Source organism: Pezoporus wallicus, unplaced genomic scaffold (genome assembly GCF_028554395.1).
Source record: "Pezoporus wallicus isolate ANWC-B61680 ecotype Strahan unplaced genomic scaffold, APGP_CSIRO_Pwel_v1 scaffold_6446, whole genome shotgun sequence".
Classification (NCBI taxonomy): domain Eukaryota; kingdom Metazoa; phylum Chordata; class Aves; order Psittaciformes; family Psittacidae; genus Pezoporus; species Pezoporus wallicus.
This window is the reverse complement of record NW_026636264.1, coordinates 5,841,010-5,856,127: the sequence shown is the minus strand read 5'-3', so window position 1 is coordinate 5,856,127 and position 15,118 is coordinate 5,841,010. Positions and strand designations below refer to the sequence as shown.

At 39.7% G+C, this 15,118-nt stretch overlaps 1 long non-coding RNA gene across 1 annotated transcript; it reads left to right on the top strand.

Moving 5' to 3' along the window:
- The first annotated feature begins 988 nt into the window (after positions 1-988).
- LOC130594134 (uncharacterized) lies at positions 989-3,158 on the top strand. The gene is made up of 3 exons (XR_008970982.1): positions 989-1,041; positions 1,923-1,983; positions 3,098-3,158. It is a non-coding gene; the product is annotated as an uncharacterized LOC130594134 (long non-coding RNA).
- Positions 3,159-15,118: the final 11,960 nt, after the last annotated feature.

Below are 15,118 nucleotides of genomic sequence, written 5' to 3'. Positions count from 1 at the left end.
ATGTAAGCTTTTCAAAACAATCTCTATTTAAAAGTGATTTCAAGTAACAGTGAAATTTTGGTGACCTCAACATTGCACTTTTTAATGAATTAACTATTAATTTCATTATTCATCTTTGTTTCTTGAAACTATCTGGATAGATTGCTCATTCCCCTTCCATGGAAAAGAAATTACTCATTTTTCTTGGCTGAGGTTTCAATACATCTTTCCTTAGAAAGACTGCAGGTCTGTCAAGAACAAAAAAAATGGAAAGATTAACTCTCTTGAAGCTATACATTAATGTTTAGGATGCATGAGAAGAAAAATTGATGTTTCCCTCTTCCTTGTTGTTAAAGTGGTCAGTATTAGACAAGGTTGCTCAAAATGGTAATAACTTTTTTTTCATTATAAATTATATCTGTTTTGAAGGGGAGCACAAAAGGCACAAAACCTTGCTGTTTGACAAGAGGTGATCTTTCACAGAGCTTATCTTCGCTGTATCAATTCAGAGAAACTGGTAAAATGAGGAAGCTATCTCACAGAATTGTCATTCCCTTTTTTTCTTCAATGTAAGAGCCACTTGTGCTCCTTTCTTCACTGAACTATTATATGAATTTAGTGGGTTTGTTTATCAAAAAATATTGTGTTTATGGTATTTTTTATCCAGACATAGTCTGAATACCACTCTTCTCCTTTGGTTTCTTGGATAAGAGAAATCCTCTTTTAGAGTTAGTACTTTCTGGGTATCAAGAATGTGACTGAGCATATGCACACAACTGTTATAAAGAATTTTGCATGCTCATCCAGTAACATGAAAGAGAATGGCCTTGTGGGATTAGAAGCACAGTCATTGCCTTTATCCGGGAGCAACAAGGGCTGATGCTCTGTAAGGATAGCTGAAAGGGGCAAGGTATGGGCCTCTCTGACAAGGGCATGATGTCACAGGACTTGAGCAGCAAAGAGGAGAGCAGGTTGGCAGCAGTGACCTGAATCAGCCATAGGCCACCCTGCCAGGTGCATCTATAGTGACAAGTCAGGAATGAGGTCAAGGCAGAGATTCAAGTCAGTGAGACAGGATCAGGGCTGAAATCAGACTGAAGCACTCATGGCCCACAGCTTTAGACAAAGCATCTCTCCTCCACCTCCAGATTACCCATCCTGGCAAACACTGACCTTATAGCAATGTTGAATGTATAAAACATAAGTTATTCATTGGAAATTAGGTCTTTACTGACACCATGGGTTACTTTTAGACTGACACACCTGGAGGACATGAGAGGCTACAACTACAGATGTGTGAAACTTAAACGGTGCTAATTTTGGAGAATTCCCACAGACTAGTATGAAAGAATAGTTCTCTAGTGGTCTAATATACACAGTGGAATAGCTGATTAGTAGAAGAGGGCAGGGAAACTGGTCATAGAAAAAGCAAGTGTTGAACAGTGAAAGCATGATAAAAGACAAAAATAACTGCAGAGACAAAAATCAACGAGAATTATTTTTAGAGTCTCATATTCCTAATACTGTAATTAACATTAAAATTAACATTAAAATGTTAATTAACATTAAAATGAATGTTGATGGGGAAAATCTAGTACTATATATACTTTATGATCATAGTCTATCAGAAATCCCAATACAAAATTTCTGCTGAACAATGGAATAATGTGGAAGAGATTTCAACTTACTTTTTCTAATCAGGAATAAAGGGTTTTTTTCTGAAATTGCAAAAATATAGCATTATGACATCTATTTTTTTCTGCAAAACACAGTGATGCAAAACATAATGCATTCAGAAAGCTGTTGGGAATATACACATGAAATGCTCAAAATTGTTTACTACTTAGCTGTTCTTACATTGTGTAACTGTAAGAAGTTGCCTAGTTTTCTTGCTTGGACAACTTGTTTTTGTCCTGCCTATCTTATCAATCAATGTTTTCCAGGCTGTTAATGCCAAAATAATGACAGTTACAAGGAAATACTGGTTGTTACCTGTGATTTCAGGTAATGTCCCAAATCTAAGTGTATTTTCAGCAAGTTATAGATACTATATTTGAAATACAGTGCCATAGTGACAGTCATGAATTAAAGAGACTGTTTCATTAGTCTGACAATATTAAGGATGGATTTCAGATGGGATAAATAAAATACATGAGATAAAAACACGTAAATGTGGCATCTACATTTATCTGTTCATTCATGAGCTATGTGTCTAGTTTTCCATTGTACCTAGTGAAGATCTGATCATTAAAATCAATGAAGACTATAGGGACAGACATTCATGTCATCCTGAATCCTCCAAACATCCAGGGGCTCTCAATTCAGCCACCCACACATAGCTAGCTAATACTATCTGTGGTTCTTTTAGTCATCTCAGACCTCTAGATAAGGCCAACATACATGGCAGAAACTTAGAGGAGCCATACCCTACTGGAGCGGTAACCAGACATCAGATACTTAGAGTATTTCCAAAGGCCCTAGATGCCTATGCATGACAAGTGAATTGCCCTGCTCATGCCTGGTTTGCCAAACCTTTCCATGGGTTTCACTGAGTTTATAGAGCTCCAGCAACTATAATGGCAGCAGAGTTGCCTGCCTTCTGTTGCTGTGGGTTGACATTTGGGTGAATGGGCACAGGGTCACAGGAACCTGCTGCCAGGAACCTGCTGCACTGTGGGCTTCTCACAGGTCACAGCCGTCTTCTGGGCACATCCACCTGCTCCAGCATGGAGTCCTAATGGACTGCAGGGGGGACAATGTGCTTCCCTGTGATCATCACCTGCAGGGGAATCTCTGCTCCAGTGCCAGGAACACTTCCTCCCCTACACTAGCTGTCTGACTTGGGAACAGCTTCTGCTCTCTTCTCAGAAAATCCATTCTTAAGTCCCCATACTACCAAAACCTCGACATGTAAACCTGATACTTCTACACAGACACTTACAGGTGGATATCTAAATTTAGCTAGTCCACAGCAAAGGACACAGTACGTAATGCAAGCTTGTATACAGGATTTCTCAAATGTTATTGAAGGCAAAGCACAAAATTTCATCTACAAGATAAAAAGAAACTCATTTCATATCTCACAATAAAACTTCAGTGAAAGATGCAATTTCCACAGGTCTATGGGTGTGAGAAGGGTTAAGGCTCAACAGACAGAAGCAAATCAAACATATGGGAAGAATCACAGCTAGTGTAAGTCAGGGCCTGTCTATCATCTGGACCAGAGACACTGACATACAGCTCACCAGGAGTTCTAAGAGAACATGCATGTGTAAAAACAGCTTTCACACTAGCTAAGTCTTTATTAGTCTACTCTTTTTGAGACCTTCATTCCATTACCAGTAAATAAAGCGTTTACCTTCCAAAATCACACTTCATCTGACCCAGTACATAGTCTGATTTTGAATGAGTATCATGCAGATATATTTGAAAATATAGCTTAGTGGTATGGTAGGCAATATGGAATAGAAATGATTTTCTACATAATTACAACATCTGTTATTGTAGTCCCTTATTGCTGAAGAGAAATTTTGGGATTTTCTTGAAAACACAATTCATTTTCTTTGACACTGAAAATCTGGGTAGTCAAGTAGTGTATTGTCTATACTCTACTGTACTATCCCCCCCTACGCTATAGGGGAAAAACCCACATTTCAGTTGATGAAAATATTTTCTGCTTTGGGTTAAAACAGTGTAAGACTTGTAAATTAAAAAGTGGTCAAACTCTCCCCGACAGAATCTGACAGTACAGAACTTCCTCCTTATATCCAATCTAAACTTCCTCTGTTTAAGTTTTAACCCGTTACCCCTTGTCCTATCGCTACAGTCTCTAGTGAAGAGTCCCTCTCCAGCTTTCCTATAGGCCCCTTTCAGATACTGGAAGGCTGCTATGAGGTCTCCACGCAGCCTTCTCTTCTCCAGGCTGAACAGCCCCAACTTTCTCAGCCTGTCTTCATACAGGAGGTGCTCCAGTCCCCTGATCATCCTTGTGGCCCTCCTCTGGACTTGTTCCAACAGTTCCATGTCCTTTTTATGTTGAGGACACCAGAACTGCACACAATACTCCAGGTGAGGTCCCACGAGAGCAGAGTAGAGGGGCAGGATCACCTCCTTCGACCTGCTGGTCACGCTCCTTTTGATGCAGCCCAGGATACGGTTGGCTTTCTGACAGCTCATGTTCATTTTCTCATCGACCAGCAACCCCCAAGTCCTTCTCCACAGGGCTGCTCTGACTTAAGGCAGGATTGCTGAAAAACAACATACCTTCTCCATTGATTTTGTGTGTTTTGGAAAGTATGAAAGAAGTAGGGACTTTCATCCCTTTACTTAGTGTTGCAATTACAATACACCAGGAAGCCACCTGATTTTACTATATATTTTCCAAAATTTATGGGGTGCTGTGCAAAAATAACACTTAAAATATTAGATGCAATCATAAAATGAGAGAAAAGGAGATTAGACTTTCCTCAAAGACCATAAATCTATTCTTATAGCACGCATTATTAGAATGAACATTATAACAAGAAATGCAGAGAACTATCTTTTCCAGGAATACCAGTTTCAGTGTCTTTTTCTCCTCCCATAAAAAATTTCAGTTGTTCATTTGCATTGCTCTTTTAAATCGTATTTACATTTTTTATATTTATTTCTTGGATTTTGAACAGTAATTTTCCATGATTTGGTACATACACAGCATAATAATATTTCTTTATTAGTACTATTTATATAATAGCTCATATAATAAATATGTAAATAAAGAGATACCAAAACTCAAAAGATGTTTCATTGTGTTGGTCTTGGAAAGCCAGGATGTAACTGTTTTTAGAAAGTTTTGTAGTTAAATTATCAAATAAAGAGTACATAAATACAAAGATCCTCTTTAGTTTTTGGATAGCTTAATAAGTTTCACTTTTCTTAATACTCACATGCACACAAATTTTAAGTCTGAGATAGATTATAGAGATTTTGCAGTAAATGTTATAGGGCTTATAGTAACTAATACATTATAGTAACTAATAGTAGATGAACCTATCAAAATGAACATTATTTAACAGATAATATTGTTGTTGCAAGATGTAGTTCTGGTTTACCTAGCATTTTCTTAAGTTTCAATAAAACTGAAATAACGCCAGATAATACAGAAATGCTTAAGTTTTTGGAACAAATCTGTTGGAACTTAGATATCACAGAAGCACAACGTGAAATACACATTCATATTAGTAATATGCCAGTCAGAGACAGTTAAAAGGAAACCTCAGCCAGTCTAAAATGCATACAATTTCAGTCAGAATCCTAAAAAAAATATATCTGGGACCAGAACTTAATGCAAACATCAAAACCTTGAAAAGAATTTGCATATTCTTCTCCCTTGCTGCTTTCCAAACTCACTGTTAGTAAGAAGTATGTGTTCCAGGATAAAGTTTACCTTTTAAATAAAATTAAATAATTAAGGTATTCAAAAAGTTAAGATATGACAGTGGTTTTCAATATTTTACATGTTATTTCTGCTGACAATCACTAAACACTTTCAACAAATACAAACATAAAAACATAAATTTAGCATAGTTTTCAGCCTAATATCATCAAAGTTTATAACACATCCTAGTAGAGTTGTTTCTCAATGGCATTATTTTTTGCTGATGTTCACAGTGAATTCCCAGTTGCCACTTGATGATAGTTTTCAATTGTTAGGGTATTTTGATGTGTAACTTTGGCTTTGTGTTCCCTGTGTGCAAAGCACAATGTAACAGCAAAACCAAAATTCAATGTCAAACCACCGTAGGTAAAATGCTACAGATATCCCAGACTGCTAGAATACAAGAGGAAACTTTTTAATATGAAAACATGCTTATCATCATTAATTTGTGCTGTGTGCTTCCCGTATTTGTTTCAGATAATGTGGAGCAACCTTAACTGCAGTCCCTTAGCACCATGATCTTACCAAAACCGAGTCTGTATATAGTATGTGTTATATCTGTTGGCCAGACAATAGTATCATATGAGAAAGGAACTAAGCATGACCAGTGGAAGAAAGTCATGAAAGCTTTCTTTGAAAATAGCAACTAGATCAACCAGAACAAGATAAAGAAGCAAATAATAGTACCTGAACATCAGCCACCAAAAAGTAAAGATGTAACTCTCTGTTTGTGTATATATGTGTCTGCTGTGTTGTTATTCTTTGTTGTTAAGTAGTGATAGTTTATTTTCATTTCTTACTTATTTTGGATACTATTCTCTTGTTAAAATTAGTTAATAAAATAAGTGTTATAAGTTTTCAAATTAAGGAAACATTTGTCTGTTTCCATGGCATAATCACATCCAAGCTAATCAGTCAACTTTCACAGTACACTGTAATGAATTTGATGGAGGTGTGTAGGCAGAATGTATTGGATTTATCCAAAGCTATGAATCAATCCCTGTGTTGAAGCAAGGGAATCAAAATGCTGTGTGACAAATTGCTAGAAATGAGATAACAAATGACATCTTAAATCCATTTTAAGTACTCTTTTGTAATTTCATTGTTAAAGAATTTCTCTTAATTTTACATTTACTTTAGAATTTTTTTAACACCATTGCATTTCAGACCTCATTCATTATGCAAAAGAGATCCACAGCTGAAAGATGTTGTTCTGCTAAATAAATTCATCATTGTTCTTCTATAAGAAATTAAATTTATTTCTTGTTTTACAGATGGGACAAAGAAAAATTACACAGTCTGACACTTGCACATTGTTTATATTCATATGTAACTCAAGACATCAATCTTGAAAATGTTGGCAATTGCTATCACTGAAAATGCTAGAAAACTTGAGTGGGAAGACAGGTGGAAAATTTACATAGTCCATATAGGCGTGCTTCAGTATGGCAACAGTTTGACCTGACCTTACTGTATGCTGACACAAAGCAAGAATACAGAACTGTTTTTTCAATTCATTCAGATTTGTTAACCTCAAAACACTTGGAGAATTGTTGGCAAACACGTATGAGTTTTTAACAAAAGTTGACATTGCCGTCACAACAAATGAAGAGATGACAGGTTAACATCCTTCTAAACGTACATTACCATATGCTTCAGTGGAGTTTTGTAGAGCTTCATCTCTTAGAATCTTATGCTCAAATAAATCAGCTGGATGAAGTAATGCCTACTTACAGTATGTATCTGACTGACTCATAAATGTTGCTTATATTAGCTGATTGTAGAGTGAAGAAATCATGGCCTAATTTCAAGTAAAAGAGAACATTGTTTGAGAAAATGAATGCTAGTCCTTAAAAAATGCATTATGCCTTCTATCTCATTTAGATTTGAATGGCCATTACCAGGTGGATTTAGCACTGACATAATGTAAATGAGGAATTGAAGTTTTGTGACAATAGAGTTTCTTTTGAGAGAATTTCCTATTTTACTATTTAATGAGTTTATAATTTTACCTCTCAAATCTAGATCTTTCCCTTATGAAGACTGGTACTGGTTGAAGGCATTAGAAAGCACTAATTCAAATGCCACAGTGTTACTTCAATCACCAAGAACTTTCCTTTTGTTACTAATTCTTCACAGGCATTTCTATGATTGCAATTCTACATATAGCAGACATCAGACTCCTCTTTTCATTGAATTCAGTGCTGAAAAGCCAGCTGATCTCAATAACATGAGATTAGACATCATTTTCCCCAGACAAACAGAGGTATTTTGCACATCTGAAAAATTCACTCTCCTCTCTTATTTTAAAGATTTTTTAAGCTATTGTAGCAGTGAAAACAAAGTTTTGTATGTTAAGGTCTGTCTATCCATCACTCTGCCCTTATTTCTTTAAATTGGTGTGGCATTGTTTCATTTCTGATTTTGGCTTCAAGATTTATTGCTTTGATTTAGTTGAAAGCTGTTCTTACTGCACTACTGTGAAACCTGAAAAGCATGTCTTTTCACATTGTGCTGTCTCATGTCAGGTTTGTCTCACATTGTTAGTTGAACTGATGCACCTCTGTGTACAAGAAAGCATCAGTTCATCAACTCTGTGCTATTAATAACAGCAAGTATTTTTTTAGGGTTAAAAATGTAGGCACCGTAGGTATTCACAAACAAAGATCTAACTTCCCTGTAGTCTTCTTTAGCTGTGTCTTAAGGACAAAAATTTGACCACTTAGGATTCTAGAAACTCAAAACACCATCGTCAATTATAGGTATTAAACATGAAAGCTAAACATGATAAAAAAATCTTTGTTCAGTCTTCTATGTAACTGAAAATCAAAATACCTGAAATTCATTGAAGGTTCTGGTCAAAAAATTGTGTTTATGAATCCAGGATTTAGAATTTCAGTCACGAAAATATTTGTTGGGACCAGAATATCTCTACTATTATTCTCACACATGATAAACTACTATGTTCCATCTTTCACATATCAAAATCTCAGAATTGTGAAACGTACCATCTTTTCTAACTTTCTGCTGATTTTGTAAGTACATGTTCTCATTTCATCTGCATTAGCTTGTAACCGAAGATTTCTTTCCCTTCCTATCTTTTGCACTGGTGGAGTTCATAGTCCTGAGGGAAATAGAACAAGAGTAAAATCAGGATCCTGAACTTTAAGAAAGAAAATTCCAGCTGTTCAAGAAGTTAGTCAATAGGACTCACTGGGAAACGGCCTCAGGGACAAGGAAGCAAAACAGAGATGGCAGATCTTTAAGGACACTTCTATGGTGCAAGAGCTTTCTTTCCCAAGAAATCAGGAGAGGAAGGCAAGAGACCAGCATGAATGAGTGGAGAACTGCTTATCAAAGTAAAGGGCAAGAAGGAAATACATAGCCAGTGGAAGCAGGGACAGGTATCCTGGGAAAATTATAAGGATGCTGCCTGGCTGTGTAGGGATGTGGTCAAGAAAGTCAAGGCAAAGCTGGAGCTGAAACTGGCAAGGGGCGCAAATAATAATAAGAGCTTCTACCAGCATGTCAGGCAAGACCTGCTTTTGGTGAAGGCATCCTGTTGATCTTGAACTGTGCTTGGTGATCTTATGATTTAGCATAGCTTCAAGGAAGATCTCCATAATCTTCCCAGGCACAAAGGTGATCTGACAGGTCATTCCCAGGATCTTCCTTTCTTTTATAAAAATGGGTGCACTGTTTCCCCTTTTCCAGGTACCAGAGACTTCACCTGACTGCCATGACTTGTCACTCATTCATGAATGACATAGTGAGATTGAGTGCAGCGCAGCAAATCTGAAGATGACACCTATCTGAGTGGTGTGGCTGACATGCCTGCGGGACAAGATGCTGTCCAGAGTGACCTGGACAAGCTCAAGAATTGGGCCCATATGAACCTCAGGAGCAGCAAGGCCAAATACAGGGTCCAGCACGTGGGTTGGGGCAACCCCAATCCACTAAAGGTTAATGGATGAAGGGATTAAGACTGTGGTGAAATTATTTCTGTGGTGAAAGACTTGGCAGTATTGGTGGACAAAAAGATGGACAAGACCCAGCAATGTGCGCTTGCACCCAAGAAAGCCAACCATATCCCAGGCTGTGTCAAGAGAAGCATGATCAGTATGGTGAGGGATATTAGGAAGAAATTTTATACTGTGATGGTGGTAAGACAAAGGAACAGGTTGCCCAAAGAAGTTGTGGCTGCCCCATTCTTGGAAACATTCAAGAACAAGTTAGATGCGGCTCTGAGCAGCTTGATCTAGTTGAAGATATCCCTTCTAACCCAAACTATCCCATGATTCTATTTATTAAAAAATTTAAAGTATTGGTGTTTTTTATTAATACTTGGAGATGTAGCATATATTTTTGATCTTGCTAAGCTTAGATATGACAGTGCTTCAAGGCCCTATCAAATCTTTTGAGAAAGGACTTTATTGTAGTTCAAAGCATATTAGCTATTAAGTATAAAAGCAGTGAACAGAAAAAAATAATAAACTGAACAAATATTTTCAATTAACTTAAAACATCATTATGAAAAAGGACTTGGGAAAATCTCATCCTGCTGAAAAAGTGTGTTGAAATTAAATTCTTCTTGCATTTCTTTCCGCGAGCATTATAATTCCTGCTTTGAAATATCATTATCATTGATGTCAAGTTACTATAGTTCAGGAGTTATGTTTCTACAGATATTTTCCCATTTGGTTTTAATTCTATGAGAATTTTTAATACTGTCATAACTTATACCAACATTAGAAAGGTTCAGTGAGCTCTATAGGAATCTATTACTGAACTGGATTTGGCAGCTGAATAGTATGAAGTTTGTATCCTTATTTTTGAGATACATTTCGGTTATAATAACGCAGATCCGAACTGAACTGTGATCAGCATTCACTGTCTTGCATATTTGTTTTTCAAATGACTCACCATGTCCACCTAAATGAATATATAAGCAAGCAAACATGAGCCTTTCTTACACTATTTTCTCTGTAAAATATTTTGTAGATGAAGATTCTTTCCTGGCTAACTAACACCAATAAAACACAAAACCTGTTCATTGAATTTCATATATTCTTTTACAAAAAAAGTACAAAATAAACATCAGAGTGATCAGAATAATTATGATGATTATGAAGAGTAAGCAACAATGCTGTTGATTCCTGTAAACACATTTTCTATTATTTGAATATTTTATACCTATTTGAACACATCATTCTACTGTACAAAGACTGGTCTAAGGACACTTCAAATTCTTACTTCCCAGCAATATAGTAGGAAACACTTGAGGAATTCTATTGGAAACCATCTGGCAGCAAATAAGTAGGAAAAATTAAAAAGCCTATTTTCAGTCCTGAGTCCCTTTTTAATGTCTGCTGTCTGTTCATGTTGTTGTTCATCCAGCTGCCAAGTGGAACAAAATGTGCTGCTGCTATTCTGGGGGTTACAAACAGTATATTTAAGAGGACAGATAGCATATTTCAAGATTCTGCAGCTGAAGTTTTTTGAAATTTTAAGGCACATGAAAATTTAACCTTGCAATAATGTTATGTACTTTGGTCAAAAAAAAAAAAAAAAAAAAGTATTAAAAACCTGTTAGGAAATACTAAGTATTCCTGCTTCTGCATGGAATTATTAACAGTTAAAAGTAATTTGAAGATTGAAAAGACAAGGTTTGATAAGGCAGTCCAAAAGACAAGACCTAGATAACCCACTATAGCTTTACTGAAGATTTAAAGATATAATGAGTTTTGTGACAGAATTGTCATCAGTATTTTCACCCTATGAGAAAATTTAGGGAAAATATGTTTTAAGGAAAGAAGTGTCTCAGAAGCAGCCAGTGTACATTGATTGTTTTGGCATACTGCAAGTCTGGAAATATGTAGTCATCTTTTAGATAATACTTAAATATGAACTATGCATCTATGCAAGAACCAAACTTCTCTTTTTTCAGTTCTTTACAAATCATCCCAAGAAGTACCAAACTTCAGGGAAACTAAGTCTTTCTATTTAATTTGCAAATTCTCTATGAGGAAAAGCAGAGGAGTGTGGATCTTGCTGAACTTTTCTGAGTGTTAAGCAAATTCTTTAGTCAGGGTGTAATCATTGATATCTCTGTTAGTAAACAAAGTAGGCTGGGACCACTCTGAAGGCAAGCGGCACACCATAGCACCATTCTACATGATTAAACTCTCTCATGTCCTCCAAGTAAGATGGCCTTGTGTTTACTACCAATCAGGAGTAGATTTTGGCCAGTGCTATACAGAGTGGTGTCTTTAATACATCTGTACAGTGTTAGGTGGGCTGGGCCAAAACCATACCGACATGTTAATAGAAGTGCAGCTAATAACAGTGCTTGGTCTGTTTTCAAGTTAACTGCTTTCATTTTCAAATGTAAGTATGGTCAGGCAGGTGTGCAGCCATCTCCAGGAGAGCAGGGGTCCATCACACTTAATTGTTACTTGGAAAGAGGAACTCCATCACTCCAAACATCTCCTTACACCCCTTCCTTCTTTCCCCAGCTTTATGTGATGAGTGTGATGCCATACAGTCTGGGATACCCCTTTGCTCAGTTGGGGTCAGCTGTCCTGCCTGTGTCCCCTCTCAACTCCTTGTGCACCCTAAACATACTCACTGGTGGGGTGAGTGAGAAGCAGAAAAGGCCTTGACTCTGTGGTCAGTGGTAATTAAAACATCCCTGTATTATCAACCCTTTTTTCATCACAAATTTAAAACACAGCCCTGTAGTATCTACTATGAAGAAAATTAACTGTATGCCAGCCAAAACCACCACAGGTTTTAGAGTAATTTAAACCATAGAGTACTTCTGTAGATCACCTGATCCAATTTTGCTCATCCAGACCCAGTTTCATCATGTTCCTCAGGGACTTTTTTAGTCAAGTTTTTAGTATCTTCAGAGATGGAAACATACAGTAAATAAAAGAGGGTTGACTTGACTGACTTGGAATATTAGACCCTCATCACCCAGATGATTGAACTGCTAGCTTGCTCTCTGGGTTTAGGTGATCCAACTTTTTTGCTTCAGGACAAATGCCCTACTTATTATAGGCACAAGCTAGGTGCCACACTTTGCCATGGTAGTTCTCAGTAACCAGCTGTGGTTCTTTAGTAGTGTAGACATAGTCGATATGGCCACATTTGCCCAGCATATTGCCTGGAGCTACACAAGGGCCCACTGCAGTGTGTCTGCATCTGTGGCTTTACAAAACAGGAACCCCAATAAATCAACAGTGAATTAGTAATGGAGCTGATTGTGTTTATTTATTCATTTAAGCTTAATATAATAAAGACAGAAAAGGATCTAAGTGGTCTAATATTTGATTCTATATTAAAAATTTATTATTTATAATTATTTATTTTCAGTCAGCTGATCGGAGCTAGCCTAGCTAGAGCCACAGCCTGCACGCTTCAGCGACGCGAGGGTCAACGGAGATTAGGAAAATCAGAGGGGATAGCCCAGAGACATCGCGATTCCCGACATCTCCCGATCCCCGACATCTCCCGATCCCCGAAGCCCCAGCAGCCCTTGCGAGAGAGAGGCTGACGTGGCGGGGGGCGTTCCCACGGTGACGGCGACCACTCCCCTGCTGCTTGCCTTGAAAAAGCCTTTGAGAGGGCCGCGACCGGTCGCTGCCCGCCGGGTACAGGGAGGAGCAAGCAGGTCGTGTTGCTGGTGTCCCAGACTGCGCACCAATATGGTTGTCTCCAGAAAGAGAGCTTGCAGTAAGGTGACTACAGCAACTCAGACAGAGACCCCGTCCCAGACCGTGGCTGTTCAGGTCTCTGGGTGCAGGGAGTGCCAGAGCCTGCTGCTGCCGGGGGAGGGAGGACAACATTCCACCTGCGTGAGGTGTGAGCAGGTAGAAGATCTGCTTAGCCTGGTGGCAAGACTTAAGGAGGAGGTTGAGACACTGAGGACCATCAGGGAGTGTGAAAGGGAGATCGACTGGTGGAGTAACTCCCTGGCGTGCCAGTCGGAACGGTTCCAGGGAGATACCTCCCAAAAGGGGAAGGACCCCCTGCCTTCTCACACAGAGGGGGATGGTCCGAGACAGCCCCTGCCCTGTAGCTGTTGCGCAGAGGTAGGGGACCAAAAAGACGACGAGGGTTGGAAGCGAGTTCCAGTTCGACGTTGTGGGAAACCCTCCCCCCCTTCCTGCCCTGCTTCCCCAGGTGTCCCTCCGCAATAGGTTTGAGGCCCTGGATCTTGAAGGAGAGGTAGGTGAGAATGTGGGGCAAGGCCAGCCCACAAGGCCACATAGGAAAAGGCGGTCGACTTTGCACCTCAAGACTGCCTCTGTTAAGAAAGAAAGAAGGGTCATTGTAGTAGGGGATTCCCTTCTGAGAGGAACAGAGGGCCCGATATGCAGAGTTGACCCTCATCATAGGGAAGTGTGTAGTCTGCCTGGAGCCCGGATCAGGGATATCACCAGGGCGCTCCCCAACCTGGTGCACCCGACAGACTACTACCCGCTGCTGGTCTTCCAGACAGGTGGGGAGGAAGCTGCTTCCCGCAGTCTGAGGGGGATGAAGAAAGACTACAGGGCCTTGGGGCGGATGGTGAAAGAGTCTGGGGCTCAAGTGATCTTCTCCTCTCTCCTTCCATCTTCCACTGATGTGGGAAGGAATGGGAAGATTCAGTTCATGAACAATTGGCTTCGAGACTGGTGCTACAGGCAGGGCTTTGGATTCTTTGATAACGGCTGGTTTTATAGGGCACCAGTCTGGACAATGACAAGTGAGAAAGGTTTGTCTCACAGAGGGAAAAGGATGCTGGGGCATGAATTAGCAGGGCTCATTTGGAGAGCTTTAAACTAGATTCGAAGGGGGATGGGCTTGTGGCTGGGCTTGCCCCAGTGGGGCAGCGCTCCAGAATTAATGAAGACTGGAAGGCCTCCTACAATCCTAGGGTGAAATCGGTGTGCTCAGCTCGCTCCCTGAAATGCCTGTACACCAATGCGCGCAGCATGGGAAATAAGCAGGAGGAGTTGGAAACCTGTGTTAAGTCAGGAGATTATGATCTGGTGGCAATTACAGAGACGTGGTGGGACAGCTCACATGACTGGAATATAGTCATGGAAGGCTATGTCCTTTTCAGGAAAGACAGGCCAGCCAGGAGGGGTGGTGGGGTTGCTCTTTATATGCGGGAGGAACTACAATGCACCGAGTTCTGTCCAGGGACAGATGATGAGCGAGTTGAGAGTCTGTGGGTGAGAATTAAGGGGCAGGCTGGCAGGGGGGATACTGTTGTAGGTGTCTGTTACAGACCACCGGATCAGGGTGAGGAAGTTGACGAGGCCTTCTACAGGCAGCTGAGAGCGGCCTCACAGTCACAGGCCGTGGTCGTCGTGGGGGATTTTAACTTCCCTGATGTTTGCTGGAAGGACCACTCGGCAACCCAGCCGCAGTCCAGGAGGTTCCTCCAGTGTATGGATGATAACTTCCTCCTGCAAATGGTGGATGAGCCGACCAGGAGAGGAGCGCTGCTGGATCTCATCCTCACTAACAAGGAGGATCTGGTCGAAGCAGTAAGGGTTGAGGGCTGCCTTGGTTGCAGCGACCACGAGATGGTGGAGTTCAGGATCTTGTGTGGCAGGACTAGTAGAATACCAAGTAGAATTGCAACCCTGGACTTTAGCAGGGCAAACTTTGGCCTTTTCAAGCAATTGCTAGGGGAAATCCCATGGGCAGGGCTGCTTGAAGGTAAAG